This window comes from Arachis ipaensis, chromosome B04 (genome assembly GCF_000816755.2).
Source record: "Arachis ipaensis cultivar K30076 chromosome B04, Araip1.1, whole genome shotgun sequence".
NCBI lineage: Eukaryota > Viridiplantae > Streptophyta > Magnoliopsida > Fabales > Fabaceae > Arachis > Arachis ipaensis.
In genome coordinates, this window is record NC_029788.2 from 88,956,410 (window position 1) to 88,969,115 (window position 12,706).

At 34.8% G+C, this 12,706-nt stretch overlaps 1 long non-coding RNA gene across 1 annotated transcript; it reads left to right on the forward strand.

The window, feature by feature from the left end:
* On the forward strand, positions 2,883 to 4,556 carry LOC110271116. The gene is made up of 2 exons (XR_002361270.1): positions 2,883 to 3,244; positions 3,325 to 4,556. It is a non-coding gene; the product is annotated as an uncharacterized LOC110271116 (long non-coding RNA).

A 12,706-nucleotide genomic window follows, 5' to 3' on the forward strand; every position in this document is an offset into this window, starting at 1 on the left:
TAAATAAAAATAATAAGATAAAATAAAATAATTAGAAATTAAAATGTAAATTTCGAAAACTAAGAGAAAAATAAATTTGAAAACTAAAATAATTACTTAATTAAGAAGATTTGAAAAACTTTGGATATGATTTTGGAAAAAAGATTTTGAATTTTGAAATTTCAAAACTAAGATAAGATAGAATAGAAAGTTTTTAAAATAAAAATCTGAATTTTTAAAGGAAAATTCAAAAATTGATTAAAATAAAGAGAAAAGATATTTTTGAATTTAATGAAGAAAGAGAAAAACAGTAAAAATGACACCAAACTTAAATTTTTAGATCAAAACAAAGGAGACAAACAGGAAAACTTTGAATATCACGATGAACGCTAAGAACAACTTTTGAAAAATTTTTAAGAAAACAGAAACACAAAGGACACCAAACTTAAAAATTTTTATATTCTCAGCACTAATAATTCGAAAAAAATTGAAAGAAAAATAAAATCATGCAATTGACACTAAACTTAAAATATGAAACTAAACTCAAATAGAAAAACTCAATTATTAGTTTAAAATTTTTTGAAAAAAAATTGAAAAAGAAAATAAGAATTCTAAAAAAAAGTTTCAACCAAAAACAATAATAGAAGACGTAATTTTAGTGACTCTAAACAAAAAAGATAAATTTTTCCTAATCTAAGCAACAAAATAAACCGCCAGTTGTCCAAACGCGAACAATCCCCGGCAACGGCGCCAAAAACTTGGTGCACGAATTGTAAATCACACTTTTTACAACTCGTACCACTAACCAGCAAGTGCACTGGGTTGTCCAAGTAATACCTTATGTGAGTAAGGGTCGATCCCATGGAGATTGTTGGCTTGAAGCAAGCTATGGTTATTTTGTAATTCTTAGTCAGGAAATTAGTAATAAAAGTGATTGGGTTTATGAAGAGTAAATAGCATAAATTAAATAATACTTGTTATGCAGTAATGGAGAACAGATTGAGGATTTGGAGATGCTCTGTCTTCCAAATCTCTGCTTTCCTACTGTCTTCTCCTTCACACACGCAAGGCTCCTTCCATGACAAGCTGTATGTTGGTGGATCTCCATTGTCAATGGCTACCATCCGTCCTCTTAGTGAAAATGGTCCAAATGCGCTGTCACCGCACGGCTAATCATCTGTCGGTTCTCACTCGTGTTGGAATAGGATCCATTGATCCTTTTGCGTATGTCACTACGCCCAGCACTCGTGAGTTTGAAGCTCGTCATAGTCATCCCATTCCAGATCCTACTCGAAATACCACAGACAAGGTTTAGACTTTTCGGATCTCAGGAATGGCCGCCAATAGTCCTAGTCTATACCACGAAGACTCTGATCATGAACCAAGAGGCTAAGAGATATACACTCAATCTAAGGTAGAACAGAAGTAGTTGTCAGGCACGCATTCATTGGTTGAGAATGGTGATGAGTGTCACTGATCATCACATTCATCAGGATGAAGTGCGAGTGAATATCTTAGAATAGAGACAAGCGTGATTGAATGAAAAACTGTATTAATTGCATTAATTCATCGAAACACAGCAGAGCTCCTCACCCCCAACCATGGGGTTTAGAGACTCATGCCGTCAGAAATACAATATGAAACGTGTAAAATGTCATCAGGTACATAGTAAGTTTCTAAAAGTTGTTTTTATACTAAACTAGTAGCTAGGGTTACAGAAAATAAGTAACTAAGTGCAGATAGTGCAGAAATCCACTTCCAGGGCCCACTTGGTGTGTGCTTGGGCTGAGCATTGAGCTTTACACGTGTAGAGACTTCTCTTGGGCTGAGCATCATCAAAACTCGGGCGAAGTATGGACTATTATATATTGCTGGAAAGCCCTAGATGTCTACTTTCTAACGTAATTGAGAGTGCACCATTTGGGTTTCTATAGCTCCAAAAAATCTATTTCGAGTGCAGGGAGGTCAGAATCCAACAACATCTACAGTCTTTTTTCAGCATCTGAATCAGATTTTGCTCAGGTCCCTCAATTTCAGCAAAAAAATACCTGAAATTACAGAAAAATACACAAAATCATAGTAAAGTCCAGAAATTTGACTTTTGCTTGAAAACTAATAAAAATATAGTAAAAACTAATTAAATTATACTAAAAACTACCTAAAAACAATGCCAAAAAGCGTATAAATTATCCGCTCATCAGTAGACACTACAAATGCCATGCTTCTAATCTTAACTATTTAAGTGGATAAAATATAAAATATGATTTTTTCATCTTTTTTGTTAATTAATATTAATTATGTCGTGGATTGGTGTACCAGACTTCTACAATTGGAACCGTGTTAAGCTGAGATATTGTGATGGAGCTTCATTCACTGGAGACGCTATCTTCGATAATGGGGTAATTGTCTTACCACAAGTTTACATGAATATGGCTTCTTATAATTTTTTTTAAAAAGATAATCAGTGAGCAAATACTATAAATTTCAAAATTTAGACTATATGCATATATAGTCAATTAAATATTTTTTTAGGAAAATTCGTTATTTATAGACATCTTTTGAACTTTCCTTTAATACCCTGTCTTCTTTCGATGGAATCTCAGCAAGCCAGAGAAGAAAATGATCTCTAATGTAGTGTCAATATGATAGTTGATTTGTAGTATTGAGAGAGAATGAAAGTGAGTCATTTCTATTTCTGGTTAAAATAGAACAAAATTAGATTTCTTAAATGAGAAAACAAAAAACAAAAATTACAGCAAAATAAAGAGGAAGGTACTAACAGTAACAATTTTCATGAGTCTTCGTGCTTACATTATAAGATCAAGTTTGCTCAATAATGTAAGTTTTGGCATTTGGTTGAATAAAATCAGACAACAAGGCTTCATTTCAAGGAACTCATTCAATTGAAGGTGTAATAAAGTTATGTCTCAAAGTTGATAAAAGCTATGATTGAGTGCTGGCATATTTCAATCATCTCCCTAATTAAACTTTGAAGATTATGTGATCTGCAGCTTCTATGTAATTGGAGTCATGTTTATGAAGAGGAGGAATGTTCATGAATAAAAGAATTTATGAAATTTGAATGAAAATTTATGAAACTAGTTCATAATTTATGAAATAGAATGTTCATAAAGAGAATGATTTTGTTACAGGTGCAACGTGTTACACAATGTAGCAAAATAGAATGCATCAACTTCAGAGTTCATATAACATTGCACTTTGAAGCTCTCCTTTCTCATCCAGATACTAATCACAGTAAACTCAAGTACACCAGTCTCTCTCTCTCTCTCTCTCTCTCTCTCTCTATTTGTTTATTGATAAGTTTTCATTTATATTTTTTTGAAGCAAATATGAAGGATCCATGAAACAAATGGGTCACTGGATTAGAATGAACCGAGTCTGACCCAAATAGCAAATTTGGTGAAGCAACCAAACCAAGCTTCGCTGTCTCTTGGCCTGGGTCAGGTAGTCGAGCACAGAAACTAATGATTGTAACTGCATAACAGGATTGGAACTTAGGAGGAAGTATCATTTCAGAAGCTAAAAATGGTTGGAAAGAGATTAAGCATAACCTTAACAATAACATTCACTGCTATTTCCTTCTCCACTACAATCTCTAGTATGTTACACACAGAACTACTTTCCCCATGTTCTCTTTAATTGTTTATTTATTTATTTTTTATGAGTATTTACTAAAAGTTCGAAGCTTTGTACCTGCCCATGTTCTATTAGCATATGTTTTAAGTAGAAAATGTAAGAGTTTAAAGTCCAAAATTCTTGAGCTGGAGGCATCTCTCAAGTCTTCCTTAGATAAATGTGCCTCTGAAAGGCAAGGGAGAATTAGGGCTCAACAGGTTACCCTTCTTTCAACACTCCTATTCTTCATTCATTTCTAGTAACTTTAATCTTAACTTGGTCGGTTACTTGCTCTTCAATCATGTCTCAATTGGCACTTGCCACTCACCACTACATCAAGTTTAGTTTTTTACCCCTTTTTTATCCCCCCTAGTTCTTTTGCTGATTCATTTGCTCAAGTATTTATCTGAAAATCTGAAGCTGACATATTACCCTATGGCACCGATTGGTACCATCCGCTCATGCTTCACTACGAGCCAATGAATAATGTTTATTCAATAGTTTTTAATTTCAAAATTTGATCATTAAGATCCTTAGGTAGTTAAGTGCATTATTAATATTGAATTTTTCCTATGCTTATTCAGTAGGTAACCTGCACATTGATAAATTCCTTATTCAATGTCACATTCATGATTAATGAAATATTGCTTTATACTAGTATAGGAATGGGACACCGAGGCAACCGTTACTTGTCCCACTTGCTAGAGCCTATATGGTTTTTAATGCCACTCGTGTTCCGCCAGCATATCTTGAGGGTCTAGCTGAATATTTTCACTGCTGGGTTTTATATGTATTTTATTTAAATACATATCTTGAGAAACTATAGAAGCTTGTAGTATTTTTTTGTTGTTTAGATTTGTAACATGGTTTATTACTTTTCAAGTGAAATTTGGGTATCAATATTTTGAGTTTAATAAAATATCTCATTTTGTAGTAATTAATTTCAGTATATTTATATTATGCATAATAATTATTGTTGGCAAAAATATATACTAGATTCTAGAAAAAAAGATAATTCGTTGCTTCTAAGAAAATGAGTATAATATAACTAAAAAAAAGTCTTAAGATTTTAGCAACAATAGTAATGGCAACTAAAAGTGAATAATATTACAATTTTAGAATTATTTTTAGTGGCCATATAAATTGCCGGTAAAATGGGTTTTGGCGGCAATAGTAATGGTCACTAAAAGTGAATAACATTGCAATTTTAGAATTACTTTTGGCGGCCATATAAATTGCCAAGGAAATGGCCGCTAAAAGTTATATACTTTTTGCGGCCATTAAAACAGTCTTTACCGACAAATGTTATAATTGCACTAAAACCTTTTAGCGAGAAAGCATAAGACGGCTAATGTGTAATTGCCGATAAATGTATTACTGACTATTTTTATTGCCGCTAAAAGTAAAATAAATGGCCGCTAAAAGTAATTTTTCTTCTAGTGTAAATCCACTAAACAAGAATCTGGTTTCAAGAACTTTTAGCATTAACAAGAATCATAATCTTTAAAACTAGAAAATAGAAACCAACATTCCACATCAACCTAAATCTACTAAAGAGGAATCAGGTTTCAGGAACTTTTAGCAATAACAGGAATCATAATCATTAAAACTAGAAAATAATAATGAGCAATTCACATCGACCTAAATCCATTAAACAGGCAGATTTCAGGAACTTTTAGCAATAATAGAAATCATAATCATTAAAACTAAAAAATAATAATCAGCAATCCACATCAACCTAAATCCACTAAATAGGAATAAGATTTTAGGAACTTTTAGGATTAACAGGAATCATAATCATTAAAACTAGAAAACAATAACCAGCAATCCACATCAACCTAAATCCAATAAACAGGAATCAGGTTTCAGGAACTTTCAGCATTAACAGGAAATCATTAATATTAGAAAACAATAACCAGCAATTAGCACTTGAATAAACTAAACTTGAAAAATTCAGGCACTTTCAACAATAACAATAAATAGGAAATACATGAGCATTGAACGTGATACTTACCTTGTGCCGCCATCAAGCCAAATGAGAGGTGCAGGAGGGGCATCAATTGCTGCCTCACTTTTGTGGCTAGACTTCGGGGCCGCGACATCCGTCCCTAGAGGTGGCGTTGCCATGGATACGGGCTACTGAGTGGTAGGAGGCGGCGGCAATGCCATGGACAGAGGCACGTAGTTGGGATTAGGGACCATGATGAACGGCTGGTTTGTTAAACCCACAACATGTGGCATCACCGGCGTGGTCGGAGAAGAGGAAGAGGATCTAGAAGTCTTGGGGGGTACTGGAAGAAATCCTCCCTCTACCTCGACCACGGCTATGACCACGACCAGCAGCCTAATCTGCAGCACCTCTGCCTGTCGACATGTCTGGAAATATCAAATTATCAAACAATCTAGTAATAATTTTTCAGCAAAATAGTCATCAACATAGCAATTAATTAGACAATTCCAAATACTTCAACAATTCAAAACCTAATGTATTGAATATAACCTAACTTAATCAACCTAAATCTACTAAGGTTAGAAAACTAACCCTAAACTAACTTTGAAACTAATCCAAAATTGAAATTGAAATTCTAATCAAACATAAACTAAATTAAACTAATATGAAACAATTAGCAAACAATCTCAGCAAAAGAGTCGTCAATGCAGGAAAAACAAAATTAGTAAATTTCAAACATTTCAACAATTCAAAACCTAATGTATTGAATCTAACATAAATTAATCAACCTAAATCCACTAAGATTAGAAAACTAAAGTAAACTAACTTTAAAACTGATTCAAACCTATATTACACTGTTCAGCAGAATATCGGTCAATGAACCCTAAATAAATTCAAATTACAAATCCAAGAATCACAATAGTATGCTTAATTACCTATGAATCAAGAGAAATCTTAATAAAAAAAATTCTAATTTTACGCTAAATCAACTAACAGCAAAAAGTAGTTTAACTAAACCAAATTACTAACAAAAAATTAAAATCCAATTAACTATAATGAAGATTAAAATAGAAATTGAAAAAATTCCAAAACCAACCTTAGAGCAAGAACAGTGGAGCAACGGTGGAGGTGGAGATTGCGGCGGTGGAGGAGGCTCGCCAGAGTGCGCCTCGGAGGAGAGAGCGGCAAACGTCGCGATGGTGGAGGCTTGGCTCATGGTGGAAATTCCGCTTCTCCAAATCCACGTGGAGCGTTGAGCGCGGCTAGCGGCGGAGGTTTTGGCTCGCCGAGAACGTTGGAGCGTTGGCGATGGCAGGGGTAAGAGAACGAAGGTGGAAGCGGTGATGAGAGAGAGAGGATGGTGATGAAGAGAGAGAAAGGGAAATTCGAAATAGGGAGATGACGGTTCACACTTTCATTTAGGGTACGATTACTGTTGGATAAATCTGACGGTAATGTTTTTCGTATGCCCAAAATGCAACGTTTCATTAAACAAGGTTACCGTTGGATTTATCCATCGATAAATCCGATGATAGTTGGGCATGCGATAATTTCTTTTTTTTTTTCCACCAAATATTACTATCGACGTTACCATCGGAAAATCAATTCCGATGATAATATTTTACAGTTACAAATTTAACTAAAATTCGATGGTAAATTTAACCGCAAACTCGCTGCTAACGTCCGACGCTAAATCTGACGGTAAATTCAATAATGCTCAACATTTTACTTGTAGTGAATGTACTTTGAAAGGCATATTGATTCTATTCAAAAGAGATTGGAGGTGGCTGACATTTTATCCCTCAAGAATAAAGAGATTGACCTTAGAGAAGAATATAACATGCATCTGCTTCAAAAAGAATTATTTTGGTACCAGAAATCTAGAGGCCATGGGCAAGACATGGTGACAGGAATACTAGATTCTTCTACATATAAACTCTGGTGCATAGAAATAATAAGATTCATGGGCTTTTGTTGAGGATGGTACTTGGTCAACCAATTTGAAAATCCTTTAAAGAGAGGTTCTTTCTTATTATAAGAACTTGTTTGGCTCTATTGAGGAAGTGGAGGTTGATTGTTTAGGCTATGTTTCTATGCTGACTTTGAGCACTATGGCTTGAGAAAGACTCATTGAAGCAGTAACTTTTGAGGAATTGATGAAGGCTGCAGTTTTTAGTATGATCCCTTTTAAGGCTCCAAGTTGGGATGGCTTTTAAGATTTCTTTTTCAAGGAATATTGGAAAATTGTTGGGGATGAGGTGTGAAAATTTGTTAAAAGTGTGTTTGCTAGCGAGTCTTCAAATTATAATGTAATGGAGACTCTAATTATTATGATCCTTAAAGTAGAGACACTTACTCATATGAATGACTTTAGGCCTATTAACTTGTGTAATGTGATTTACAAAGTTATCACTAAAGTTTTAGTTAATTATTTATGCCTTTTCCTCATTAAGATTGTGAGTTCTTCGCAAGGCGGTTTCATTCCATGTTGGAGTGCTCTTGAGAACATTATTATGGTGTGTAACACCCTACCACACAGAATCTTATGCTGAAGTCATAAGACAGAGGTGGCGAGGTATTATGACCTCTAAAAATAAAATTATATATATATATATATATATATATATATATATATATAGTTGAAAAAGTTTTATATCTAGGAGCCTTTGAAGAAAAGGGTGAAGCAAAAACCGTTAAACCGAAAAGCGCAATACTCACATCAAGGCTAGTGGTATACGAAGCGAGATAAGAGTAAGCTAACATGGATATATACAAAAGAGTTCCAAAACACAGATAACAAAGCTCAAGACTCAGCTCGCAAAGATAAACCGGCCAGAACACATAAGTATATATACATATATATAAGGCTGCGTTTGTTTACAGAGACAGGACAGTGAGACAGGGACACAGAAACACATAATCATGTTTGGCAAAGAGACATGGACAAAGACAATGTGTCCAGAGACACTAAATCAGTGTATTTTGTGTCAATCCTGGCAGGAAAGACATAGAGACACTAACAAGGGACACAACTTATTTTTTATTTTTTCTTTCATTATTCTTATTAGTTTTTCATGATTATATTTTTTATCATTAAATTTTACATCTCAAATTTTTTAAATGAAAAAAAATGAGAATAAGTTGAATTTTCATAATTTGTTCTAATTTTTTACCAAACAGAATACAAGGACACAAAAATTTGGGTCTCTGTCCTTCAGTGTCTTGTCCTATCCTGTTTTCAGTGTCTTGTCCTGTTCTGTTCTCAAAAAGAAACACAGCCTAAGAGAACCCAAAAGACAAAGTTTACAGAACCTCTGTCTCCAAAATAACCTCTAAGAGAAAGTTAATACATCATATACATAAACAGTGGAGATAATAAGTGTCTACAAATATACATAATCAAAATAAAGCTCCAAAAGCACAAAGATCTTCGCTATCAGAAGCTTTTAGCATGCCTCAGCGAGGTGCCTCACGTCCTGCATCTGAAAACCACAAAATATATATTGGGGTGAGAACTGATGAGATATTTTGGTGAAAAATAAATCTCTCCCAAAACACCCAAAACTAACCGGCAAGTGTACCGGGTCGTATCAAGTAATAAAAACTCACGGGAGTGAGGTCGATCCCACAGGGATTGAAGGATTGAGCAATTTTAGTTTAGTGGTTGATTTAGTCAAGCGAATCAAGATTTGGTTGATGGTTTTGTGACTTGCAGAATTAAATTGCATTGAAGTAAAGAGAACAAGAAATAAATTGCTGAAACTTAAAGAACAAGAAATTAAATGGCAGAAACTTAAAGTGCAAGAAATGTAAATTGCGGAATCTTAAAGTGCAAGGAATGTAAATTGCTTGCAATGTAAAGGGAATTGGGATGTGGATTTGCAGAAATTAAATCAAGGAAAAGTTAAATTGCATTAAACAGAAGAGGAAAAGGGAATTGGGATTGAACCGGATCTTGAAGCAGTAAAGTAAATGAACAGAAAAAGCAATAAATAGGGAATTGAAATGAAAAATTCAGATCTCAGGACCCAGAGACTAGAAAACCAAGTCTAGATCTCAATGCCTTCCTAGATCCAACAAGAACAATAGCAAGGAAATTATAAATTGCAAAGAAAAGAGATGAAGAACAATGAACCGGAAATGAAATTCAATTAACAGTAAAGAAAGCAGAGAGATCCAAGATTGAGATTGAAATAGAATTTCTTCAATTCTCCAATCCAAGATCCAAGACAAATGTAAAATGAAATTGAAAGCAATGAAAGCAAGAAATTAAAGTTCACTCAAGTTCAAAAGCTCTCCGAAAACTCTTATGAAAATTCTAAAAGGAAAGCTCTCCGAATAACTTGAATTCTATCCTATTTATACACTTTCCAAAATGATCTTCAAGCCTTGAGTTGGGCCTTTGTTCTTGATGGAATTGGGTTGAAAGAGGCCTTGGTTGATTGCTCTTGAAGTTTGAAGAAGAACCGAAATGAACCAATTGAACCGGTTTTGAAGTTAGCCAAAGTTGGTCCCAACGTTACGGCCAAAGTTAGGGGTCTAACTTTGACCCCAACTTTTCATAGCAGCAAACCCATATGTTTTTAGCATGGTAACAGTACCCACATATCTAATATATAATGTCCTGGAAAAGCTGAAGGCAATCCCAGAACTTCCGATATATGAATTAAACTTATAAAACATAAATAATCATTTCTTTCAAACACAATTATTACATGCAAGAAAATCACAAGTAGAAAATATATACAGCAGATAAACAGGTAGCAGATGTTTTATGCAATCAGTTAGGCAAACCAAACAAGGCATAGCAAACAAACACATAGATGCATATGATGCATGTCTATCCTAAGGCTGATGAGTCTCATCTGTCGGTTATATAGCCAACTCGACAAGTCCTGGTAGCTAACCATTGGACTGTCCCTCTGTCGTGCATCCCCAAATCTCAAAGCATTATCATTCATACTCATATAACACACACCGGCGTTTATCCACAAGGGCGAGCTCATCCGGAATTTCATAGTGTCCAACCACACTTACGACATAAGGTCAGCAGAGTATCGAGTCTCAACCTGGAGCATGTAGTCGCTAGCCGCTACTTTCACCCAGGAAAACTCGTATCTCAGATATTTAGAAGTGCCACATTAACATAATCAATCAATAATCATTCATTCATAATTAGCCATAATTTCATTATAAAAAATACAGCCATCTGGCTCATAATATAAACAGCACTTCCGCCATCATCATCAGTAAACTCATATAATCATATCAGTCATGATTTATCATCAAATCATATCTTTCTTCATCAATAAGTTACATTCCTCACAACCCTCACTATACTTCATTACCCAAAATCCACCTACTAGACTTTAAATAAGAGAAAATAGAGTTTTGAAAGCTGGAGGAACGTGTTAAAAGTAAAAAAAAAAATCATAGTTTCAGAAAAACAGGGGCTCGTGCACACGAGGAACATAGCCCGTAGCGTATTGTCGCATCGCGTGCCACCTTTCACGTATGCACCATGGCAAAATTGGACCTCTCGCATATGCGGCACTGCTCACGTCGCGTGCCATGTGGTCGTATGCGCAACCAAGGGAAATTCCATGTTTGCGTACGTGACACAAACCCCGCATACGCGAGACCCCTAGGCAGTAGCCACTGGCCGCATTGCATGTGTCCTTCGCGTACGCATGCATAGCAGAAGTTCAAAAAGTTGCTATGTCCAGAATTTTCAATTTTGTACACCAAACTTTGAACGCGCATAACTTTTCCGTTTTAAACTATTTTTCCTCCGTTCTTCAAACGGCTTAAACATTTCGGACCAAATTTTTTTCTAAACAAGTTTGATAGAAATCGGAGGTTCAGAGATCAATTTATGCTTTGCCAAATTTGGTCAAAATCATGGTTTTTATAAAGCTTTACAAAACCTTCACTTTCAAAATCTACCAATTCTAAACCTTTTAAAATCAACCCAAACCTTGCCTATTCACCATCAAACATCCTTAACTCACATTTTTAACTTTCTCATTCAATCCACAACCTACTAATTCTAATCCTTCATCAATCACATTTCAATAATTCAAATTCAAACCATATACAACATTTAAAATTTCAACAATACTCAACTTTATCAAGAATTATACATTCCAATCAATATTACATACAATTTACATACCTCATCAACAAGAGCACTAAATCACAACCTCAAAAATCATTAATCACATAATCAATACACTCCATCTCAACCAATCAATTAACATTAACAATTCAATTCCTATCCTAGGGTCACTAGCCTAAGTTTTCACAATACATTACATTTTAGATACGAGAAACCGAAACCATATATTGGCCGATTCCCCGATCAACCCAGAACACCTCCAATTCATCTTTCCTCAAGCTTCCAAGGCCTCAACACCTCACTAACAGATTTTTCAGCATATAATTCCGCTTCCAAGCTTCCAAAATCTCAATCAAGCTCCAAACCACTTACATATATATTACCTAATACACATCATAGACACCCACACATACAAACTCAATAACTAATAACAAATACTCAATGAATTCACTATGGGTTGAGAAATCTTACCATACCCATGGGCCAACCGGACCAAGCCCAACAAGTCTCGCAAGTTAATTCGAACCTAAACACCGGAATCACACAAAATCTCAACACCATTACTCAATAATTTCGAAAATCAACGGCTGAGAAAAATGGTGAAAAATCATGGTTTACCTCTTAAATAATCTTGTGGGCTTTGTAGAGCTCAACACCGCAGTCGCGTGGCTGGAACCAGTGCGACGATCAGAGCTCAGAGCGAAAAGTTATCTTGTATTGAAATCAAACCAGGGGTTTGATTCTTGTTCCTCCACCCCCATTGTTTCCCCAGCGTGTTTAGCTTATGGGAAGGGGGAGAAGAGCTGAGTTCTTTTTTTTAATGAGGTTTGGGTTGGGCCTTGGGCCCAAGACGTGCCTGATTTGCCTGGTTTGGCCTGTTCGGCCCAATGATGGGCTAAATTCTTAAAAATTAGTGTCAAAATTCTTGTTTTAATTAGATCTACTTCATTAAACTATAAAATTTTATTTTTCTAATTTTCCCAAATAAATATTAATTTATCAGTTAATTATTTATTAATTAA